Source organism: Pinus tabuliformis, chromosome 5_2, assembly GCF_031772625.1.
Source record: "Pinus tabuliformis cultivar Carrire ecotype Pingquan chromosome 5_2, CPIR1, whole genome shotgun sequence".
Classification (NCBI taxonomy): domain Eukaryota; kingdom Viridiplantae; phylum Streptophyta; class Pinopsida; order Pinales; family Pinaceae; genus Pinus; species Pinus tabuliformis.
The window spans coordinates 1032569187-1032594012 of NC_142306.1; positions in this window are offsets into that span (position 1 = coordinate 1032569187).

Genomic DNA, 24826 nt, shown 5'->3' on the forward strand with positions numbered 1-24826 from the left:
AGGTCTAAGGTTGTAGTGAGCCTCAGCAGTCGCTGCCTAGCTCCCAGGCCTATGGTCCATGCTCTAATTTCCTTTACATCAGTTTCTAGAGGGATGGGTTATCGTTTCTGCACCCTTGACTGATAAGCTGTCTTGTGTGATTTTATCCTTTTGAAGTAATTTAGTCATAGTTTAACATCCGTTTACTCTTGTATTTTCTGAACGCTGTACTACTAAGCATTACTCTAACGAATAGCCTCGGATTGAGATACTCTTTGCAATAACAAAACATTCCCGGATTGACTTGTTAATGTGGGATAATTAGAGGTGAAAGAGACCCTTGTTACAGCTCCACATTTTGGCGCCGTTGCCGGGGAAAGAGTATAGCCATTTGTCTTTTACAGAGTAGTGTACGAATCTGCTAGGGGAGAGTTGGATTTTAAAAACGAAAGGTAAGAACCTACGTACGGAGCATGTAAAAGCCCTGCTCCACCGTCCGCTTTCCTAGCAGAATTGTTGGTTGAATAGGATTTAGTAGTTTATTAGAGTGCATGACTAAGCAGAAAAAGCCAGAAAAGAATATCAAACCTCCATTCAAACCCGAAAAAGCTAAAGGGTCGGTGACCCTTGGCCGAACAACCTTCATAGATGAAATCTATAAGAAAACTGAATCTCAGCCATCAGTAGGCCCCAGGAAAATCAATTCTAAACAGCCTACTAGCTCCCTTCAGGCCACAGGATCACCATCTGTAGCCTTCGCTGAAGTGCATAGTCAAACTGAGGAGCAGGACTTTCAAGAAATTGAAAATTCTACTCCCGAGCTATTGCAGGAAGGGAATTCCAGTAACCTTTGTGAAGGAGAAGGAGAAACAGGGGAAACTAGGGAACGCAAATCTCCTATTGAAGCAGACCAGCCATTAAATAGCCCAGATAAAGGGAGCACTGCAAAAATCATTATTGGGGGAATTCAATCTCCTCAAACAACAGGGACTTTCATTATTCCAGACAAAGGAAGTGTTATTAAAACAATCCTTGTCAAGGCCGTTCCTTCTCAGCCTAGGAATACCCTCCTAGAAATCCCGGAAGGTTATTGGCATATATTCGATCCCATGGTGCAGAATCAGCCAAATACTCAAACTTCTACACTGCAATATCCTATAGTGGAGTCCGCAGCAAATGCGCCCATGAAAGCTATCCCTCTCCAACATATCCCCACATTTCACGGTCTCACATCAGAAGATCCGGATGCATTTTTATTCGAATTCGATGTGTTATGCAGTGGGTATGATTACACCACCGATCCCCAGAAATTGAAATTGTTCCCCTCTACCTTAAAGGGGGCTTCTTTAAGATGGTTTATGGGCCTAGGCGGAGGGGTCATTAATAATTGGGATCAAATGAAAGAGTCCTTCTTAAAAAAATATCAGGATTATTGTAGGTCTAGAGAATTAAAAGATGAAATATTCCAAATGACAACTAGACCAAATGAAACATTAGAGGAGTACGTAGAACATTTTCAGTATAATTTACAAAGATCTCCCTATGCATCACTACCTTTGCCTGATAATGTGTTAAAAACTACATTGATCAGAGGCATGAAGGAACAGTGGATTGAAACATTAAATATCATGGGAAAAGGGGATATTTATCAAGAGAATTTTGCTGACATCATTGATTTATGTATCAGGAGTTCAAGAGGCAGCACAAGGATAAAACCAGCAGAATATGATCGGTTTATCAGAGATAACAAAATATCAACAGAAGGAGTAACATGTGTAGAACTTGGAAATTTATTAGAAAATTTTAAAACTGATATTCTGGGGACATTAACTACACAACTTGATATTGTGCAGGCTAAACAGAAGCAGATGGAGGCGGAACAAAATTTGGCGATCTTCTGCCCCCGATGTAGAAGAAAACATAGCCACAAGGAATGTCCACTGGATGCAGTTCAAACATGTGCTATCTGTACAAAAGATCACCTTACTGAGAGCTGCCCCTCACTTCCTGGATTGAAGGCAGTATATAAGGAAGCGGAAGAAGAGCCAGAATCAGCATACTTCATTAACCAGCATCGCCAATGGAAACCAAGGTAATCTGGTATGTTTACAGACCCAACTTCTTCTTTCCAGCCTCCGCAGTATAATGCTCAGCAATATAGTATGTGGCAAAACCAATCTCAACCCCCATTTTCAAACTGGTCACCACAGTCGTTTCCTTCTCCAAATCCGTGGATGAATCAGACAAGCCAATTTGGTTGGCCGAATTTTCCTTACGCCCCACCATATTGGCAAAATAACCCATATCCTCCACAATGGACTCCCCCTACTTCACAAGGTTCACCCTGGCCGACAAACTGGCCAAAATCGACATATCAGCCAGCAGGAACTATTCCGCTCCCTCAATCGACTCTGCCAGCTTTACAACAAAACCCCCAGTCTAATCTGAGACCGCAACTCCCAGCCCAACCCAATCCCAATCCAAATAATAGACCGGTCCAATCCCTCCAAATCATGGAATCATCAGAAATCGGACTTGACCTGAGGGAGTGCAATGATCTTCAGTTAAGATCTGGACGTATAATAGAAACGGAGGGAGATAAAACAGTTCACATTGAAGATCAGTTACCAATAGAACAACTGTTACAACAAGAGGGTGTAAATAAGGAGCAGACCCATCATCAAGCAAGTACATCCTCTCCTCCCTTCCCAGAACGATTAGTCATACCACGACCTATACAATATCTAGACTTTGACATTCTGGGAGAGTTACAAAATCTGTACATAAGAATTCCATTCCTCCAAGCCATTCAAGACATTCCTATATACGCAAAAACTATAAAAGAATTGTGCATAAAAAAATCAAGGAGGAATGCAACCACTAACCCAAGAGTCCAAGTAGTCGGTACTTTATCTGACCTGTTATCAGGAAAAGAGACACCCATTAAATATGAACATCCAGGAAATCCAATCGTAACTGTTCAAATCTATGGTCAGACCCTGACTAATGCTTTAGTTGATCTAGGAGCTGCAATTAATATTTTGACAACCTCTACTTGCCAAAAGCTCGGCATTACATCGGTAGAACCCACTTCTACTTTGTTAGAATTGGCCGACCGATCTGTAGTTCAACCAGAAGGTACTCTATATGATGTCATGGTCTCTATAGATTCCTGGGAATACCCAACCGATTTCCTAATAATTAATCCAAAAACCCAACTAGATGGACACCCACTAATTTTAAATAGACCTTGGCTTGCTACCGCCGATGCTTACATTGGTTGCCGGCAGGGAAATATGACTATAACTAGAGGACCAGATATTAAAAATCTAGTTCTATACCCTCCAGCACAGCCAAGTCTTACAATGATAAAAACTAACCAGCGCCCTGTGTCATACCTTACTGACAATATCAGATCCCCATTGACTGTACAGAAGGCTCTAGACTTTAAAGACCAAACAGAAGACGATGCCATCAATAATTTCATTAGTCAAACTAAATCTAGATCTCACACACAGTGTTTCATGATAGAAGCAGCATTCGATAGTGAACTAGAAGAAGATCCTTTGAAATATGTGCATGACCAAACAATACCTGTGACTTCTGTTGCCAACAGTAAAGTAGTGGAAATTGAACCGGGAAAGACTCTAAATATCAATGCCAACCTTACACCGGACCAAGAAATAAAGCTCATCCATCTGTTACGAAAGTATCAAGAAGCATTTGCGTGGGATTACCCTGATATGAAAGGGATTGATCCCCAATTGTGCACCCACCATATTTATATAGAAAAATATGCAAGACCCATTCGTCAACCGCAAAGAAGACTCAACCCTCATCTAAAAGATGTTGTAAAAGCTGAACTTCAAAAACTTTTAGATGTTAATTTTATCTATCCTATTTCTGATAGTAAATGGGTCTCTTCGCTTGTGGTGGTACCCAAGAAGCATGGGAAATGGAGGATTTGTGTGGATTACAGGGAGTTAAACAAAGCCACACAAAAATATCACTTCCCTCTCCCATTCATAGACCAAGTATTGGACACTTTAGCAGGAAAGAAATTCTTTTCTTTCTTGGATGGCTTCAGTGGATACAATCAGATTCAGATTGCCCCTGAAGACCAGGATAAAACTACTTTTACTTGTCCTTGGGGAACGTTTGCCTATCGAGTTCTACCCTTTGGCCTATGTAATGCTCCTACCACATTCCAAAGGGTTGTCCTTAGCATCTTTGCAGATTTAATAAATGATGGACTTGAAGTGTACATGGATGAATTTACACCATATGGAGATGATTTTGATCCAGCTTTAGACACCCTAGAAAAAGTCCTACAACGTTGCATTGCTACCAGGCTTTGCTTAAGCCACAAAAAGTGTTATATGATGATGACTAAAGGGCTCATTCTAGGACACTATGTTTTAGCAGCTGGCATTCAGGTAGAATCGGCCAAAATTCAAATACTTTTGCTTAGCCCCACCCCCACTACTCAAACAGAGGTACGCAGCTTTCTTGGATTTTCTAGGTATTATAGACGATTTATAGAACATTATTCACACACTGCCGCACCTCATATGCACTAACTGGTAATGTTGATTTCTTGTGGACAGAAAAATGCGACCGTGCTTTCAAGGAATTAAAGAAACTTGTATCAACAGCTCCAGTCCTTCGAGGACCAAACTGGAATTTACCATTCCAAATCTCATCTGATGCCTCAGATACAGCAATCGGTGCAGTCCTTGGGCAGGAAGAGGATAAAAAACCATATGCTATCTATTATATCAACAAAAATTTATCCCCTTCTGAATTAAATTACATTGTCACTGAAAAAGAATTCCTGGCTGTAATACATGCTGTCAATAAGTTTAGACATTATATAACAGGCTATCCCGTTATTTTATATACAGATCATTCTGCTATCAAATATTTTGCAAATAAGCCTGTCACAAATGCTAGAATAACTAGATGGTTGATTTTATTGCAGGAGTTCGATATCACAATCAAGGATCGACCTGGCAAGAAAAACCCTGTAGCTGATTTTCTCTCACGAATACCAAAATCAATTGAAGCAACAACAGTGGAAGATCAATTTCCTGATGAGCACCTGTTTGCTGTTGCTGTTCAAACACCCTGGTATGCTGATGTTGCCAATTACCTTACAGTAAGTAAGCTACCAAAACACTTAACCTCTAATGAACGTAAGCAGATTGTTCAGAAGAGTACTCGATTTTCGTGGATTGGGGGCTATTTGTTCCACACAGGGGCAGACATGCAAATTAGGAGATGTATTCGAGAAGATGAAATTTTCGACATCTTAAAAGCCTGTCATGACGGACCATGTGGGGGACACTTTGCTGAACGAAGAACAACACATAAAGTATTGCAAACAGGATACTACTGGCCTACAATTTTCAAAGATGCGAAGAAATTTGTCCAAGCCTATGACAGCTGCCAGCGAGCAGGACGACCTGGTCAAGCTGACGAAATGCCTCTGATTCCACAATTAGTCATTGAACCATTTGAACGATGGGCTCTTGATTTCATTGGACCCATTAACCCATCATCAAATCAGAGAACATATATCTTGGTGGCGACAGAATATGTCACCAAATGGGTTGAGGTCAAAGCGTTGCCTAGAGCTACAGAAGATTCTGTAATACAGTTCCTGTTCCATTTGTTTGTACGTTATGGCCTTCCGAGAGAAATAATTACAGATGGAGGACCACAATTTTCCGGAAACAAATTAGCTGCAACACTTAACAATTATCACGTCCAGCATAAAATTACTACTCCATATCACCCGTAGGCGAATGGGCAAGTAGAAAGTAGCAATAAGGTAATAGAATCAATTTTAACAAAAACCATTGCGTCACATAGGCATGATTGGGACGCCCGATTACCCGAAGCACTGTGGGCTTATAGAACCACATGGAGAAGTACCACCGGTTATTCACCCTGTCAATTAGTGTTTGGAAAACAACCTATTTTCCCCATAGAATTCGAAATCCAAACGTTACGAACTGCACAGGAAGTTGGCCTAGATCTAAGTGAGGCACAAATTAATCGATTACAACAGATTAATGAATTGGACGAAATCAGGCTCTTTGCATTACAGAATACAGCACTTATTCAACAGCAGCGATCTAAATGGCATGATGCACTCATCAAGAACAAAGTCTTTCACGAAGGAGACTGGGCTCTGTTATATGACTCTCGATTTCAAGACTTCTTGGGGAAACTTCAGACTCGTTGGTTGGGACCATACGAAATCCAGAAAGTACATGATAATGGGACCCTCACTCTGATCACAATCGACGGTTCTGGATATGCATTCAAGGTAAATGGCCACCGAGTTCGTCTCTATCGCAAGCCACTCACTCGGGAATCCTTCTGTCAGCAGCTACGTCGAGACACTGATATGGAAATTTTAGGAGAGGAAGCAAAATCTTCCTCACCTATAATTCAGTAAGGAATTCATTTTTTTCTATAACTTGTACATAAGTTTTTTTTATATATACGTTTTCTTAACATTTTCATTGATCTTTCTCTTTTTTTTCAAAATTTTGATTTTTGCATTCTGCGTGTCTTTGCTGTTCCTTTTCCAAAAGGAACAACATTTGCGTGTTTCTGCTGTTCCTTTTCAAAAGGAACAACATTGTTGTGTTTCTGCTGTTCCTTTTCAAAAGGAACAACATTTGTGATTTTCTGCTGTTCCTTTTCAAAAGGAACAGCATTTGTGATTTTCTGCACATTTGTGATTTTCTGCTGTTCCTTTTCAAAAGGAACAACATTTGTGATTTTCTGCTGTTCCTTTTCAAAAGGAACAACATTTGTGATTTTCTGTTGTTCCTTTTCAAAAGGAACAACATTCATGATTTTCTGCTGTTCCTTTTCAAAAGGAACAACATTCGTGATTTTCTGCTGTTCCTTTTCAAAAGGAACAACATTCGTGATTTTCTATTGTTCCCTTTCAAAAGGAACAACATTTTTGCTCTTCTACTGTTCCTTTTCCAAAGGAACAACATTCTTTTTGTTGATTATTTTTGCTGTTCCTTTTAAAGAAACGGCATCTCAAGTATTTGTTTGCATGGATTCTTCTCTGCTGTTCCTTTTTCAAAAGGAACACCATCGGCATGTTTTTCCTCTCTTTGATGATTTATATTGAGGATACTTTTCTCCCATGTTCTCTCCAGTCTTTAAGATACAGCTATGCACTTATGCAATGAACATAAATCATGACATACCGGAGTCAGCGGATCATAGATCGCTATCTTTATAAGGCCTAGTATTGATAAGAGGACAAGAGGAGGGACACACTTACTTCTCATCTTCGTTGTCATTGTCTTATTACCATTGCTCTGGTTGGTTATCTTTATCATGACGATTTCCCTAAAAAAATTTCTTTGATTATTACTTAGGGATAAGAGCAGAGGATTTATATCTTCCTGTTGGGATGATAAGACTTCTTCCACCATTCCCTCTCTTAAGGAGTGCTGAACCACCCTTATGTGTAAATAAATAAGAAAAAGTGCTTTGCAAAAAGAAAAAAAGAAGTAAATATGGATTATCAATTGTCAAATGCAGGATAGGGGGTCTCATCAAGAGCCAACCTACCATGATCATAAGGATGGAAGCGAAGTGGAATTCCCATTATGGCCACCACACCAGGGATATGGTCCAAAAGGTACACTAAATAAACAGACCTTGGAACAGGGGGTCTCATCACGAGTCGGTCTGCCCACGTTTCGCACCTTCCTTGTGAATGGCATTATGGCTACCTGGTTACCAAGCCAGCATAATGGCCTACATTTTGACAAAATACTCTTCAAAATACACACAAAGGATCATGGTTCCGGGGGTGAAATAAACAACTCTGCCAAGGTTATGAACACCTGTCGGCAGCAGAGCTCTGTTAATGGTATCGAAGTCGTAATGGTTACACCAATAGGTATGATATCAACACTTCTTTGTCTCTTATATCCTATGAATAAATCATATTTTATGTCCCGATGTATACATCGCATGAACACTCATTACCACCAATCATGGCAAAGGAACTGACAATGACATCTGAAGATTTCGTACGATTGACAGACTTCCCATCCCCCGGCCTCTCATCATATCACGCAGGCTCTTATGTAAAACGCGATCCACCTTTTTGCCTCGATTTTGGTATTTCGTTGTCCATCTAAAACATGGCATAATTTCATATGCTGTTCCTCTATGACTTGGTTACAGAATGATTGCTGCTCCTCTATTTGACGGCTGGGACAACCTATCATATTGCAGGGGGGAAGGTAACCTCATTACTCCACGAATTACGTGTCAGCACACCATTCGGGGAAGATAGTGTACGAAGGTATGGCATGGTTTAACGGTATGATAATTCTATTTTTACGAAAGTTGCCATCCACAATCCATTTTTGTTGCATACTCTGTGTTTTTTTCCAAAACCTTGCGATGATCACCCTCTCTGCATCTCAAACAGCACAGGCAGTTGCTGTTCCATTGGGAATTCTTAGTGGAACCATGGGGGGAAAGGCAATCCGAAGCGAACCTCAGGAGTTGAAAGTCTTCGCTGCTGCCCGGGAGATCCTGGAAAAGGCAGGGTGGCTGAATTATTTCAGTCGCCTACAAGAATCGAATGAAACAGTGGCGTTGGAGTTTCTGCAAAACCTGCAGGAGAACTACTCCATAGTAAGAGGGAGGCGGATAGCGGTCACTGATGATATAATTGCAGAAGTCTCGGGACTACCAGCCGCCGGACCTGTATGGACGCTGAAGAAAGAAAGATTACAAAAGATTATGGAGATTTTCCAGGATGAAGGCCAAAGCTTGACAGTTAAGGGGAAGGGAGTTTTGCCAGCAACGTTAGGAGAACCCTGGACCGAATTAGCAAAGATAGTGCAGAGCTACATCACTTGCAAAGGAAGGAAAGACATGGTAAGACCACGTCATCTTAAACTCTTAGCTGTTTTGAAAGAAAAATGTTCTGTAAATCTGCCTGCACTTTTAAATTCATTATTGCATGATGCGACCCAAAGCCTGAAAAAGGCACAATACGTAGAAACAGTTGTTAGCCACCATGGATTGATTCGATTGATAGTGAGCCATAGTCTCACTCAACAGCAGAGCAGCTGGGAGGAGCTCATTGCAATGATCGAGGGGGGATTGGCAGCACCATCCCCAAAACCTAAACATTCCTCTAGCACACCAGAACGACTAGAAAAACGCAGAGAATTGGCAGCAGAAAAACATGTTGCTCCAAAACGTAAACATTCTTCAAGTACACCGGAACGACCAGAAAAACACAGAGAATTGGTAGCAGAAAAACATGTTGCTAGTACACCCGAACAACCTGAGAGACCAAGGAAATCAGCCTGGCTAGCCCAGATATGAGGGAGGCTGGAAAAGATCCAGGAGAGCACCAGCCAACCAATCGAGATTACGGATGAACCTCCAGAACCAGAAGGAGGACCTTCCGAAGAAAATGCTGAACAATCTGGTGGCGAGGTTGAGCAGCCCGGAGAAGAAGTCGAGGAGGGAGATGAGCACTCCGAAACAGAAACAGAAGCTGAACACTCCAAGGCAGTCACTGAGCAGTCCAATCAAGAGGAGGAAGTAGTACAGCCGGAGGGCAGCCCGCCGCGGGACCCTGTGGGTGAAGACGAATTGGCCGCAATCCTGGCCAATATGGGGGAGTATGGCCAACCCTCCAGCCCAGCAGGCCTCCCTAACGGACCTCCAGAGGAAGACACACCTGAGAAATCACATGCAGAAAAGGCAGGAGAAGAAAACCTACCCGTTCATGATGAGGAAATAAGAGACACCAATCGGGAACAATCTGTTCCCAAGACACCAGAAGAAATTCTAGATGGAGTAGGAGCAGATTTAAGGGCCAGTCATGAGCCCTCTGCTGAGGCAATAGAAATCAAGAAATTAAGGAGGAAATAGCAGAGGTTGCTAAACACTATATCCCAGCTCCGACAGCAAATTCGGATTCTGAAAGCCAACCTGAGGATACGAAGTACCACAAGGAAAAGAAAAAGGGCCACTGAAGCAAAATCGCGTAGGACAAGAAGACAAAGGACTTATAGCCGCCCTGTTGGTCAAAACCCCACTGGAAGACCTACTGCCGTTCCAAATGACATTGAAGAACAGACTGCTGTTCCAAATGACATTGAAGAATAGACTGCTGTTCCAAATGACGTTGAAGAACAGACTGCTGTTCCAAATGACACTGAAGAACGGACTGTCGTTCCAATTGAGGCAGAGGAACAGGATGATGTTCCATTAACAGGGGGACCACAGCAACCTTTCATTCGTGTTAAGAAAGAAAAAGAGAGTAAGGAGATCCAAACAGAGGCACCACCCTCAGGGGCAATTCGGGTTTTGAACTCCAAACATTATAACAAAAAGGTTCAGGTAAAACTCCCAGCCTCTACGGATCTATGGAAAAAGGATCCGAAAACAAGAACCTTGCACAAGATGATGAAGCAAGCTCAGCAAGAAGCTGAACAGCTGAGAGAACAAATAGTCCCCCGGGAGAAATATGAAGAGTTACAACAGCAACTTCGGGATATTAGTCAGTCCGAGAGCCAGGCCTTTGAAGGATGGCAAAAGGAGCAAGAAAAGGTTGCCAAGGTAACTCGTCGATTAGATATTGTTATTAGGCAGATGGACACTGTGTGTTCTTTGTATAATGACGTTCTGACTTGTAGGGCCCCTGCTAAAAACTATGCTTTATTTTTTCTTGAACGATATTTACGATTAAAGATAAAAGCTGTTAGGGCGGGTGCCCCTATACAAATCAATACTGTTAATGATTTCATAGATTGTTGCAAGCATTATGGAGTTAAGGTTCAAAGATTATTGTGTGAATTTTACTTGCACAACCTCGTGCTAGACCAGGAAACTGACTTAAATCCTGGCCCTTTTGTTGGGGACATACAATTGCAAGCCTTCGTTTCATTCAGGGTTAATCAGCTGAAATGGCTCAGAGCTTATAACACTTTTCAGAGACAGGAAAATAGCCTAGACTTGTGGGTGAGAGCCGAGCCTAGAGACCTAGTGCTGTTATGGAGAGCACATAGGAACCTTATGAGAACCCCGGGTGTCATGGAGACATTAGGACCCATGCACGAGGACCTAATCCGACACAGTCTGGAATATTTTCTGACTATTAAAGACCTCGCCATCAATGCTGCAAAATTTCGATACCAGATTTCTAACCCAAACATCCAGCTCAGGGAACCATTCAAATACGAAAATTTTGAGCTGGCTGCCAGCCGATTGAACCTTTATGGCGAGCGTATTTTGCAAGCAGGGCCATCCTGGTTAGGGTATCGATTTCGTAGTACAATCATTTGGCACCCTGCACCCAGATATCAGGCCTTGTATGAAATTCCTGAAGGTCAAACAAATCAGTTCTTTGATGATCTAGTTGCTCATCACGGTTCTAGGCCTCCGCACGAGGTTCCCTCTCTGGCCTATTCTCTTACCGCCTTGCATGTCAACTATAATGTTTTCATGAGGGCATGAAACAGGGTAAGCGGGGGGGTGTGTGGAGCACTTGAAAGGTATGTTTTTGACAAACAATTTAGTGGCTTTTCAGTAACATTTGTAACCTTTTCTGCATCATGAAATCAAAGAAATAAAGAATTCTAATAAAATGAGTGAGAACTAATACGGAAAGCTTAATAGCTGATAATTGTCATTTTTCTATGCAGGGAAAGGTGGAAACGAAGAGCTGCCGTTCAAAAGGGAAAGACAAAGGAGGAATAACTGTTGTCCCTCTAGAAGGGAACCAGATGCAAACGAGATCGAGTAGATCGAAGCAGAACGACCCAGGAAAGGAAGAAGGGATACCAATTCGGCGGAAAAGGGAAAGAAAAGTAAAGGATTAACAGCTTGGCGAATCCCTCAGGATCTTTGATCCTGAGGGATCGCTGTTTTACTTATTTTGTTACCTAGATATCTCTGCCGTTACTTTTATAAAAAGGAACAACATCGTTAAGCAAAGGGACTTTTATGTAACTTTCAGTTTCAAACTAAACTTTGATCATCGAGTCTCACTGAGACCTGGTTTACTGTATGTTTGTTGATGCGTTAATATAAAAGACTTGGTGTTTATTTCATCTTTGCGTCTGGAGTAATCTAAGGCGGTGTGCCATTGGAAGCTAAGGGCCCAGCTCCGAAGGACGCTTGCTTTTGTATCATTATAACTTTATTTCTGCCTTGTTTGCTTATCTTTATTGCTCGGTAATTTGATACGCTTTTCATGTGCTGTTCCATGCTCTGCTACGATTAATTCATTAATGGTTCTTTCAGGAAATCCATGTAGTGACTCTGCATTGCATGATTGAATCATTTTAGAGTTGATTGCATGTTATTAGTCTAAACCAACTATTTCTGTTACAGAGCATTTGTACTGAATATTACTGTTATTGGATTCATTTGAAATCCCGATTATTGGAATCCGAAAGTAATGTTATTCTATTTGGAAACATAGTCGTATTCTCCTTAATCGTCAGATTACTATATTAGCGTGTTGCGTGTGTTATCACTGAAAATTCCAATGCCAAAATTTAACAAATCGCTCACATTAGTTTGATGTGCATAAAGCCTTTTTAGCAGTTTCGCAGCGCTACCTGTTTAGGTGGTTTCGTAGCGTGCTACGAAATTGGGGATTTGTTCGAGTTTTCAGTGGAGGTCAAAATCCTAGCATGCCTATTGAACAGAGTTCTGCTTCCCTCCAGAAATGCAGATGAGCAGCTACTGATCTATATACCATTTACTCAAGTTATCAAATTACATTCTTTGGTAATTAAAGGTCTTACCGAGGAAGTCCAAAGACAGTGAAACTATTTGCAAATAAAGAGCACCTGAGCAACTGAAAATTTACACATTGATTTGTGAGTCAAACTTGAAGCCATTTTATTTAGTGGCACTGTTGCAGCTTTTGAAAGGGGAGCAGACCATTGTTTTCACATCTTCTGTTGTTTCTACCCATAGGTTATGTACCTTATTGAACTGTTTCGAAGGGCTGGTCTTAAGGATAATTGAGTATTCAAGCCTACAACATCAATATTCACGAAGTAAAGCGTTGGATGCATTTAGAGCAGGAGATGTTGAAGTGCTAGTTGCTTCTGATGCAATGACCCGTGGGATGGATGTGGAAGGTGTGATGAACGTATGTCTTTGCATATGAAGGCATGTCATACTTGACTCACTGACAAAATTCTCAATGAAAAAAAGTAAGAGATCAAAAATCTTCATCAAGTTCAAGCGAGGAAAATCCTAAATTAAGCAAGGAATTTAGCCCTAGGGCTAAGGAAACATCATCACAACTGCATAAAGATTATAGAACAGTTTCGCAGCGCGCTGCGAAACCCCTGTAGCAGCCTGTTTCAGCATAAAAAAACTTTGCTTTCTGTGTTTACTAGTCAACTTCCAGGAGGTCTCTAAAGCAACTAAAAGCCTATTTTGGGAAATGGAAAGCGGTTTTTATTCCTAACAGACTGAACTAGAAAAACCTCCTTCAGTTTCCTCAAATCCATTACGAGCTAAGAGAAATTAATGACCAAAGTTGCGCTACGAAACTGCTGTAGGTGCAGTTTTTAATTTCCTGTTTTACACATCTTTTTCAAGGATTGATTCTGGGCAGCTGGAGTAGTTTTTCAAAAAACCAAAGGAGGTTTTTGTTCAGCATGGATTTTTTCACAAAAGCCTCCTTCAGTTTTTCCAAATACGTTTTCTGCGAGAAGTTATAAGCTCTGTCCCAAGACCTATTTTTCAGCCAGAACAGAAGCTTATATTTCATGTCATCTTCACTTACCATTATATCAGCAATGCAAGAAAAAGAAGGTGAGATACATCAGAATGGTTAACAGGCAACTGAGAGCTGGGATTAGAAGCAAGAAGAAACAAATTGAAAGCTTAAAGATACAGCTAAGTCAAATAGCTGCTAATTGATGTTGTTGTTCACTGAAAGGTGTTGTTCTAAGTTTTGTTAAATTTTGGCTTAGTTTCATTATTTTGAGGACATATAGGTCTCTGCCACATGTAAAGGGGGTTAAAAGAATCAAAGGTCCAAGCGGAAAATTCCTCAAGGTAAATATACACTGTTTTGGCAAAAACAGTAGTTTCGTAGCGCGCTACGAAACTGCTGTAGGTGTTGTTTTTGAATGAAGACAAATAGTTTGATGGGAGAATCAAGAATTTGCCAAAGGAAACACCTAAGGAACATTAAGGAGACCACATGAAGCTAACATAATCCATTCAAATGATGACAGGTGTGCCTCTTTTGTAAAGTGAAGTGTTTTTGTCTCGAGTTAAAGTTTTCATCATAACGGCACTTTATTTTCAGTTATTAGGGTTTGGAAGGAGCTGCATACGAGAAGTTTTGGTTGGCACACCTGTCCATCAAAGAAGCTTCCAGCATATCAGAAACATGGTGATGCCCTTTATTCTTGGGCTATTAAAGACTTAAAGTTCATGCTGCTGCATATTCGAAATGATGGGGGACCAGAACCGAAAATTTAGGGATGTTCTCAGCCAACACGGAACAGATCAAAGCCTTCAGTATCCAAAGCCAACATGGGACATTAATTGCTCATCTCAGTCATCTCGGTCAAGCTAAAAGGAAACCATGTGTCAAAGCTGCAAGGAGGAATCTTCTACGAGGAGGAAAGAATTAGAGTTATAGTTAAATTAGGACTCTTTAGAACTTTAGTCTAGCACTTATTGTATTTAATGAGTCAGTTCAATAGCAGATAGGGGTCATTAGTGACAGTCATCGAGCTCCCCTCATGCTGGAGGAGGAAGCTCTAAGTAGTTAGAAGGATGTGTCTATATATAGCTGAATGATCTATGTAATTGGGGTTGGATGTTTTGGAGAAACAGAGTTTATTTTGGCTTATGTAAGAACTTGTTTTCAGTAATACAAATGACTGCTTCTTCTTCTCAGGATTCATACATTGTTTCAGATGCTCAAGATATATGTGTTTTGTTTTATCCTTTATGTTTTACAGCTTTATAGATACACAATCACTCAAAATTCACTCTGCTACTCTGATTTCCTGTGTGTATTTGTAAGTTGAGGTTTATTTGAGAGGTGTCTTGAATATTTAAACATTACATGCCCTGACTTCCATGAATGAGTGGTTTTATAGTTTGCTGAAATAATGATTAACTCCATGAGCCCAATGGAAATCTTTGTAAGGTCTGTCCAACCAATTCATATGTTAAATTTACTTTGTAAGAGTTAGCCATCTCATCAATATTTAAAATCAGTAACCCCTTTGAGAGAGCCCTCTCAGGCTAAGGAGGCTAAGCCTTAGTCAAAAGTCTGGTTTGAAATAGTTACACAGAGTCTTGCTGATTAGCAGCCTTCAGTGCTTGATTTTGTGATAACATTTTGGTGCGTCTGCCGGGAGTCTGAAGATTACTCATTCCCAAAATTATGAAGCTGAACTTCTGAAGGTAGCAGGAGCTCAGACATCTTTTTGAGGCTGCAAAACTACCTTGGCGACTCCACACATCAAATAACAAATTGGAAGGTGACTCCACTGCTAGAAGATCAGTAGCTTGATGAAGTTTCAAGATGAATTCCACTGCAAGAATGAATGCCAAGTATGCTCCTATGAATCAGTCTCATATCCCTGGTTTTCCAAATCCTATGCCAAAGGTTGATTGGTTAGAGGATCTTCCGATATTCAAAGATGAAAAGAAAGACAATGCTGCTCTTCATTTGGTTAGGTTTCATATGCATGTACGCAGTCTTAAGGTTCACTTTCCTGAGGATTGTCTCATGAAGATGTTTATGACCACTTTAGAAGGAAAAGCATGGTCTTGGTATAAAAGTTTGGAAAATGGTTCATTATATTCGCTTGCTAGTTTTCATGATGAATTCTGTGAAATGTATAAAGAAGGTTATCCTTCCTTATTACTGCTTAAAGATTGCTGTAGGCATTCTTTAAATCTCATTTAGTACTTGGAGGATTGTTATGATGATAATGAATTTATGGATGAAGAAATTTTAGAAGCTCTTCATAACAATGCATTTCAGCACCAAGAAGAAAGTATAACATCCTGTGAAGAGCAGCATGAAGATCAGCAGGGGTTTATTTGTGAAAACCATGTTCAATCCCTTGATATGAATGAGAAGATGCAGCAAACTTGCCAGTCTTTTGGTCATAATGAAGATGAAATTGATTGCAAACAACAAGAAGAAGTACTGGAAGATAGCTTTTACGAACCTCAGGCAGAGGAAAAGGTTGGTTTTTTATGTCAAACTTCTCAGCAGCTTACAGCAATAAATGATTATAAGAAAGAAGAAAATTATATTGTTTATGATAATCATTCAGAAAAGCAGTTGGATAGCATATCAAAAGAACCTTGTGTGGTTGAGAATCAGTTGTCTAAAGATGTGGAATATTATGATGATCATCAACATAACCATGTATTCTTTGACCCTATAAGTGAATATATGGACAAGCTTTGCACTCCGGTCTTTCATTTTCATTTGCATGATGAAGATCAAGTATATTATGAGTTGATTTGGTCATCCCACTACCATGGTTATGTTGAGGTTGAATGCAGTCAAGAGCCTCCCATATCAGAAAAGACAATTGATTGGATTTATTGGAAATATCATGTTGCTTGAGCTACAAGTGAAGCTTGCAGCTGATAGGGTAGGTAGGTAAGATAAATGCAAATAAGCTCAAGGTTGACTGAGCAATTTTTTTTTTTAGTAGTGGTAGATATAGACTTCTATCTCCTGCAGTGATCATCAGGTTTAAGCCCGAGGTGAAGGCCCAAGAAGCTTGAAGAAGATGTTTGTCAAATAATTTTTGTTCATCAAAGGAGGATAAGGCACTGGAACTGCAGGTTCTTAGTGTACCACAAGGGCACACTATCCCAAGTGGAGCCATTGTTATCACTGAAAATTCCAATGCCAAAATTTAACAAACCGCTCACATTAGTTTGATGCGCATAAAGCCTTTTTAGCAGTTTCGCAGCGCTAACTGTTTAGGTGGTTTCGTAGCGTGCTACGAAATTGGGGATTTGTTCGAGTTTCCAGTGGAGGTCAAAATCCTAGCATGCCTATTGAACAGAGTTCTGCTTCCCTCCAGAAATGTAGATGAGCAACTACTGATCTATATACCATTTACTCAAGTTATCAAATTACATTCTTTGGTAATTAAAGGTCTTACCGAGGAAGTCCAAAGACAGTGAAACTATTTGCAAATAAAGAGCACCTGAGCAACTGAAAATTTACACATTGATTTGTGAGTCAAACTTGAAGCCATTGTATTTAGTGGCACTGTTGCAGCTTTTGAAAGGGGAGCAGACCATTGTTTTCACATCTTCTGTTGTTTCTACCCATAGGTTATGTACCTTATTGAACTGTTTCGAAGGGCTGGTCTTAAGGATAATTGAGTATTCAAGCCTACAACATCAATATTCACGAAGTAAAGCGTTGGATGCATTTAGAGCAGGAGATGTTGAAGTGCTAGTTGCTTCTGATGCAATGACCCGTGGGATGGATGTGGAAGGTGTGATGAACGTATGTCTTTGCATATGAAGGCATGTCATAGTTGACTCACTGACAAAATTCTCAATGAAAAAAAGTAAGAGATCAAAAATCTTCATCAAGTTCAAGCGAGGCAACTCCTAAATTAAGCAAGGAATTTAGCCCTAGGGCTAAGGAAACATCATCACAGCTGCATAAAGATGATAGAACAGTTTCGCAGCGCGCTGCGAAACCCCTGTAGCAGCCTGTTTCAGCATAAAAAAACTTTGCTTTCTGTGTTTACTAGTCAACTTCTAGGAGGTCTCTAAAGCAACTGAAAGCCTATTTTGGGAAATGGAAAGAGGTTTTTATTCCTAACAGACTGAACTAGAAAAACCTCCTTCAGTTTCCTCAAATCCATTACGAGCTAAGAGAAATTAATGACCAAAGTTGCGCTACGAAACTGCTGTAGGTGCAGTTTTTAATTTCCTGTTTTACACATCTTTTTCAAGGATTGATTCTGGGCAGCTGGAGTAGTTTTTCAAAAAACTAAAGGAGGTTTTTGTTCAGCATGGATTTTTTCACAAAAGCCTCCTTCAGTTTTTCCAAATACGTTTTCTGCGAGAAGTTATAAGCTCTGTCCCAAGACCTATTTTTCAGCCAGAACAGAAGCTTATATTTCATGTCATCTTCACTTACCATTATATCAGCAATGCAAGAAAAAGAAGGTGAGATACATCAGAATGGTTAACAGGAAACTGAGAGCTGGGATTAGAAGCAAGAAGAAACAAATTGAAAGCTTAAAGATACAGCTAAGTCAAATAGCTGCTAATTGATGTTGTTGTTCACTGAAAGGTGATGTTCTAAGTTTTGTTAAATTTTGGCTTAGTTTCATTATTTTGAGGACATATAGGTCTCTGCCACATGTAAAGGGGGTTAAAAGAATCAAAGGTCCAAGCGGAAAATTCCTCAAGGTAAATATACATTGTTTTGGCAAAAACAGCAGTTTCGTAGCGCGCTACGAAACTGCTGTAGGTGTTGTTTTTGAATGAAGACAAACAGTTTGATGGGAGAATCAAGAATTTGCCAAAGGAAACACCTAAGGAACATTAAGGAGACCACATGAAGCTAACATAATCCATTCAAATGATGACAGGTGTGCCTCTTTTGTAAAGTGAAGTGTTTTTGTCTCGAGTTAAAGTTTTCATCATAAAGGCACTTTATTTTCAGTTATTAGGGTTTGGAAGGAGCTGCATACGAGAAGTTTTGGTTGGCACACCTGTCCATCAAAGAAGCTTCCAGCATTTCAGAAACATGGTGATGCCATTTATTCTTGGGCTATTAAAGACTTAAAGTTCATGCTGCTGCATATTCGAAATGATGGGGGACCAGAACCGAAAATTTAGGGATGTTCTCAGCCAACACGGAACAGATCAAAGCCTTCAGTATCCAAAGCCAACATGGGACATTAATTGCTCATCTCAGTCATCTCGGTCAAGCTAAAAGGAAACCATGTGTCAAATCTGCAAGGAGGAATCTTCTACGAGGAGGAAAGAATTAGAGTTATAGTTAAATTAGGACTCTTTAGAACTTTAGTCTAGCACTTATTGTATTTAATGAGTCAGTTCAATAGCAGATAGGGGTCATTAGTGACAGTCATCGAGCTCCCCTCATGCTGGAGGAGGAAGCTCTAAGTAGCTAGAAGGATGTGTCTATATATAGCTGAATGATCTATGTAATTGGGGTTGGATGTTTTGGAGAAACAGAGTTTATTTTGGCTTATGTAAGAACTTGTTTTCAGTAATACAAATGACTGCTTCTTCTTCTTAGGATTCATACATTGTTTCAGATGCTCAAGATATATGTGTTTTGTTTTATCCTTTATGTTTTACAGCTTTATAGATACACAATCACTCAGAATTCACTCTGCTGCTCTGATTTCCTGTGTGTATTTGTAAGTTGAGGTTTATTTGAGAGGTGTCTTGAATATTTAAACATTACATGCCCTGACTTCCATGAATGAGTGGTTTTATAGTTTGCTGAAATAATGATTAACTCCATGAGCCCAATGGAAATCTTTGTAAGGTCTGTCCAGCCAATTCATATGTTAAATTTACTTTGTAAGAGTTAGCCATCTCATCAATATTTAAAATCAGTAACCCCTTTGAGATAGCCCTCTCAGGCTAAGGAGGCTAAGCCTTAGTCAAAAGTCTGGTTTGAAATAGTTACACAGAGTCTTGCTGATTAGCAGCCTTCAGTGCTTGATTTTGTGATAACAGCGTGTATATATGATTGATTCCTGCTGTTCCATAATTCATCAGTGAGTGCTGTTCCATAAAGTACATCCCATCCAATTTGCCTTAAGAGAAAAGATTGTTATTTTATCGTAGAGTGTGAGTTTGGTTCAATAGAGCAAGTTTGGTTCTGACTCGCGAGACTTAGTTCATTTGATTGCTGTTCCATTTTAGACTTGCTGTTCCATTTCCTATTTGCTGTTCACTTTTACTTTCTTCCGTTCCATTTACTTGAATTTGCTGCTTTGGTGTGAGAGAAGGTCTAAGGCTGTAGTGAGCCTCAGCAGTCGCTGCCTAGCTCCCAGACCTATGGTCCATGCTCTAATTTCCTTTCCATTAGTTTCTAGAGGGATGGGTTATCGTTTCCGCACCCTTGACTGATAAGCTGTCTTGTGTGATTTTATCATTTTGAAGTAATTTAGTCATTGTTTAGCATCCATTTACTCTTGTATTTTCTGAACGTTGTACTACTAAGCATTACTCTAACGAATAGCCTCGGATTGAGATACTCTTTGCAATAACAAAACGCTCCCGGATTGACTTGTTAATGTGGGATAATTAGAGGTGAAAGAGACCCTTGTTACAGCTCCACAAGTCCCTGTCTACAAACCACATGACCCAACAGAGTCCCGAAAGGAACAAAAAATAGGCACTTCTTTAAATTGAGCACGATCTGGTTCCTTTGACAGGTATCTAACATCAGGCGCGAACTTGCCACATGGCATTTCACTAGCCAAAACATAGTCCAGTCATTAAAGTACACTTCCAGGAACTTATGAATAAATTCCTTGAACGCAACAATGACTACACACGAAAAAATCGTAGGCGCATTCTTCAATCCGAAAGGCATTACAGTGTATTGAAAACATCCCCAATCAGTTGTGAAGGTCATCTTGCTTCTATCCTCCAACACGATTTTGATTTGATGGCACCCAGGGAACCCATCAGTGAAGGAATACGCTTCCTGGCCACCAAAATTATCTAATACCTCATCAGTGAACGGAGTCAGGGAAAGATCATGTACGCAAGCGTCATTCAACTTCCTGAGATCTACGCATATCCTTATTTCATCCTTCTGCTTCTTTTCTTGTACCACCATTGGGATTACCCAATCAGATTCTTCTACGAGCTCAATGATGCCTACTGCAAGCATCTTGTCTAGCTCTAAGCGGACCTTCTCCTTATACTTTGGATTGAGACGGTAAGGTCTTTGCTTAACCAGCTCCGCATTGGTTTTAACGTGATCTTCATAACACCTAGGTCTCCTTTTATCCCTTTTAGCTTCGTAAACTTGGTAGGGAACAAATCGTGGTATTCACGGAGTAATTCAGTGACCTTATCTATCATCACATCATCCCAGTAGTCTCCAATCTTTGCAAATTTGGGCTTTGTCTCTGTACCAATATTTACCTATTTCGTTTTCAGTGGTGCGGTTATATCAGGATTCTCAATCTGCGGTCCCTCAACCTCGCGGTGTCCCTCTGTTTCAGGGATGTTAATATTTCATGGATCCTCATATTCTTCTTCAACAATCACGTTATAGCATTCTAGCGCATGGCTCAGCTGAGTAGTCCAATCGGGTTGAATCAGATCCAAAGGATCCTGCGGTATCCTAAAGATTGTTGCTTTCACTTCTTGTAGCACTTCGTCAATACAGTCAAACTTGTCTTCAAAGCTGAATGTCATTATGAATCCTTCATGCAGAATATCCCATTCACCTGTACCATGGCGCTTTGTTTCCAAGTACCAGTTCATTGGGATGACATCCAAGGTATGACAAAACAAATGCACCCATTCCGGTTGGGGCTTCGCTCCATAAGCCTGAGCCCATTTGGCCAAGTGTGTGCACGGATCATCCTTCCTATCATATTTTTCTATCATTTGTACCTTTGGCTTCCCAAAGCATGTGCACATCATCCTCCTACACTCATGCCAATAATCAAAGCTACCCTTGTGCATACCCCACCATCTTGCGGGCGTAGCGCACAATGCCCAGTACAAAGCATAGAAGCACTGCTTCTATGGTACTTCCCTCTCAAATGCATCCAGAAATACATCTACATCATTCAAGCCATCATAAGTGGGCAGATATCTTACCTCTGACGACACAAAACACAATAACTAGGTCATCATGTTACAGCTTAGTGTGGTTAGTTCATGTAGCTGATTCTGCTAGCGCTCTAATTATTCATCAGAGTTTGAGTGTAGGAACTCTCACGATCCCATGTAATTCATCCATCCGCTGTTGGATTCACCCAATCTTGGTCTCGTGCTGTTATCTTGTATATGCAGTCTAGATCATCATCACTCTCATAATCACAGACTAGTTTAGTATAACATGATCCTTCAGCAGGATCTAGGGGTACTATTACGTAAAGAGATTTCTTTTCAAATATCATCTTCCGCTTCTTTAGGTTGATTACCCTGTTCATGTTAGTAGCCGAATCAATGCCAAGGAGCGCAGGGTAGGGGTTTTTATCATCCACAATTTCTATTACTTGAAATTCAGCCAATGTGCTCACACTTTCAATATCTACAGTCACTCCTTGCAACCATCCCATGGGGATGATCTTCTGTTTATTTTCCATCCTTAGCTGAATCAAAGACCACTATAGCACGAGTCTTCCCATCCGCTCCTAAGTATGCTTTGGTAGGACGTCCGTGTCTGACTCGAGATCCAAAATAACATAATACATTTCATTATATTCTCCTATCTGCGCAGTTAGTCTCATCTCTCATCCTATCCTTTCTTTATGCTTACCAATATTTTTTACCACACGCGATTCACCCAGAGTATTTTCGGCCCATCTATTTATAATCTCCTGTAATCCCTTCACAACCTTGATATCATGCAACAACTTCATGCAGGTTTCTAGAAAGGTTTTAAGCATAGAAGGGTCTATCTCCTGATCAGGCTTATCCTTGCTTCTTGAGGTAGAGGACTCAGCAAAGCTCTTCTTTTATTCCATGAACATTTCACGAGCATGTTGCACATCAAATTCAGCCTCCTTCACTAGAGCTTTACGAACCCATGCACTGTCTTCGGGTTGTTTCCCCTTATCATCACCCGTTTCAATTCCACTTCGGAGTATTATATTCAAATTCAGATCCTCTTCACGAGGACTAGACCTCATCATCTGCAGGTTCTGAGTGGGATGCGGTGGTAGAGCCCCTTTGTCACGTATCCTCGCTATTAGCATAGGACAATCCTCCATTTCATGATCAAATTGAGTACAATATTTGCACGACGATCACGTAGGGTTAGTGTATTAGCGGGAATAGTGTCCTGGTCCTCTGCAATTATAGCAGATTAGTTGTCCCCGACCTTTGCCAGGTCCTCCTTCGCCTCGACCTCGTCCGCATCCCTGAAAGTCTATTCACGCCATCCCCGCACTCCGTTTAGGGGGCCGCATTTCTACCTGAACCCTATAGGTGGGAGTTTTGTCCGTCATCAATTCATAACTTTTGCAGTTGCACTCATCATGCCCTACCGACCTGTAAAAGTTTCAGAATAGTTGTTGTAGTGTTTGTACAAACTTCTGCAGCAAATGAAAGTTATCCATCGTATGTTTTCATGCTACCTGACATATGCACACCACAACACAGGACCCGTGCTTGGTCCTACTTGAGATTCCTTCCTCAAAGGCATTGGTTCTCCTCCTTCAATATAGTTCACAAAGACTGGGCAATGGTCTTTGTCATGCCCCTGGGCTTTACATTTCAGGCCCCATACCTCTTCGCGCACCTCTGGTCGAACTGTTCTGTCCTGCTTCAAACTTTGCATTTTAAGGAAAATATTTTGCAACTGCACATGGATTTGTTGAACCCCCAGATTTGGATATTACATTGGTGTTTCATGCAGTCTCATTGCAATCTCCAAGGTCTCTACCTGAGTCGCAATCTTCTATTATCACAGCGCAACCCTTAGGTGTTGCAGGAGCAAAGCCACAAACAATTTGCGGTGCTTTCCATTTGTTAAGTTCATATTGGCTTCACAGATTTTACACTTCAACCTCTGATCCAATTCCTAAGGTGTCTCACCTGGTTTCATCGCGATTTCCTTGAACCCCACAATTGATTGTGCCTCGGATTTAGGCCTACTGAACTCTTTATTCAACGCGGTCTGGATGTCTGCCACTCTAGCGTTTGGGTTATCATTAGAGTACTTGATGTACTAGGTTAGCACACGATCTTGCAAAGCACTAACCAATGTTTCCTTCTTCATGTGATCATCTATAATACCCTTATCTTCCCATACAACTTTCAAAACGAACCAAAATTGGTCCGAGTCCTTATTTCCCAAGCCTTTAAACAAAGGCAACTTCATTGAATTTTCCATGCTGTACTGCAGTGGAGGTGGTGGTGGTATGGGTGAAGTCGCAGGTGATGGTGGTGAATTTTGAGGTGGTGTGGGTGGAGGTGGCAGTCGCGGGAATCCCTATCTTATCAACTAAATTTCACTTCGTGGAGAAGCATGTGCTTCTCCCTCTTCGTCACTCGATGGAGGTGAAATAATTGGGCTATAGTCATGATCCTTTCTTCCCTCATTTATGTAAGTCTTTCCACTTCGCATAGCTCCTAACATCAAGGTAGTTTCATAACCTGTTTTTCACACAATAACATCTTAATCCAGGTATTCAAAGACTTCAAGTACTTACCTCGCAGACCTTTGAAAAAACGCCGCTCTACCTCACCTTAACTAACTGAGGTATTGACTGCGAATTTAGTCATAAATCCTCCTATGATGAAATCGAGCCAATGATCGATAACATGGGTGATCTTATCCTCAGAGGCTTCCAGTCTCTATCCTAACACCATGGTCCAGACAATAGGACCATCAAGTCTGCACCTTCCTTGGATATCTGCTAACTTCACGATCCACTCGTATAACTCAATTGGAAAGGAAGAAAAAAAGATCTTGTGGATTTCTGTATATAGGTACTTGTCCAGCCACGGTTCCTTTTTTAGTCGTGGATTTCTGTTCTCCTGCGCTACGAATTTGTGGATCTTCCTGTCCAACTAATATTCAACCTCTTTCTTA